Below are 1,410 nucleotides of genomic sequence, written 5' to 3'. Positions count from 1 at the left end.
TGACAACGATGAGATTACCAAACCATAAAGGATAAATAGAGAAAAAAATCAAAATTAGACTAACACCTAAGACACCCCAAAATTTAGATGCTGGGTAGAGGAAGAGGAGACTGACAAAAAAACAAAACAAAACAAAACAAAAACACACACACATATATTGAGAAGGCATATAGTGAATGAGGTAGGAGAAATATCACACTGAAATCATGATAGGCTGCTAGGAAAATAGTTAACACGAACCCAGAACACTACCCACACATAGCCCATACTGCAGTGAAATAAAGAACAAATGGGAACAGAACAAAAGGAAACAGCCAAGGCATACCATTTGTTTGTTTGTTTGTTTGTTTGTTGGTTGGTTGGTTGGTTTTTTCCTGAAAAGGCGGATATAGGAATGATATAGTAAGAGGATGAAAATGTGGGGTCTGAGAGCTATTATTTTTTTAAAGATGAAACATAATATCAGAAGTCAATATTGGAGGATTTGTAAGATGAATCAAATACATTTTCACGCTTTTGTAGATACTATGAAACCATCATTTTTAATGACCGTTGTTCAGTTGAGTTATGTTGTATAGAATGCCTGTGTGACCTTTTTCCAGAGCACATGTGTTTATACATAGAACTGACGACCTAACTGAGAGATACAGAGAGGTAAAGCACTATAGACCTTGAGAAGAGGGAAGGAATGTGATCCTAGACACCATTTGGGGAATTTAAACTTCTTGCATGGTCATAGGAAGACAAGAAAAGAAAATGCATATAAGTGCAGGTAGATTTGATAATGGAAAGTTAATTGAGTATTTTTCTGATGTCTTCTATCATCACTCTGATGACTTTCAGCGGGGAGAAAAAGAATATAGGTTTGATAACAGAGGGAATGTTATAAAATAGCCTTCTTAGAGCATTGGGAAGAGAACTGACCTGAGAAATGTAGTAGGTCTGCTCAGTGGGTCTTCTTTCCCAAAAGTAGTACATCTGGTATCTGTGAGAATTTAAAGTGATGCCAATCATCATTGTGTATGATTTCATTAGTAATATAGAGGCTGCTCAGATTCAGGAGAAGAGAGAGTTAGAAGTTGAGTTCAAAGAAACTTGAGGTGTCTTCCAGGTATGATGGAAAGAAAAAGAGAGCAGAAAGTGCTTGAGAAGAAGTAATATGGTAAAGATCTATAAAATCCAAAATTAAGGAGGGATTTGAAGATAGGAGATTTAAAGAATAGTGAAAAAGTGATGGAGTCTATAAAATGAAGGTCTCATGAAATTTAAAAAATGATAATAACCCAAGTGTACGGTTGTTATAGTTGGTTGATGACTGAAAGGTATGACAATAATGCCGGGTGGGTTGGAAGGTGGTACCTTTACATAAAAAATTAAGGCAACTACCAGGTCACCATGAAAGATGGGTCA

Source organism: Pteronotus mesoamericanus, unplaced genomic scaffold (assembly GCF_021234165.1).
Source record: "Pteronotus mesoamericanus isolate MK-2021 breed Mesoamerican mustached bat unplaced genomic scaffold, CSHL_Meso_final contig_56, whole genome shotgun sequence".
Lineage (NCBI taxonomy): Eukaryota > Metazoa > Chordata > Mammalia > Chiroptera > Mormoopidae > Pteronotus > Pteronotus mesoamericanus.
Note: the sequence above shows the minus strand (reverse complement) of the source record.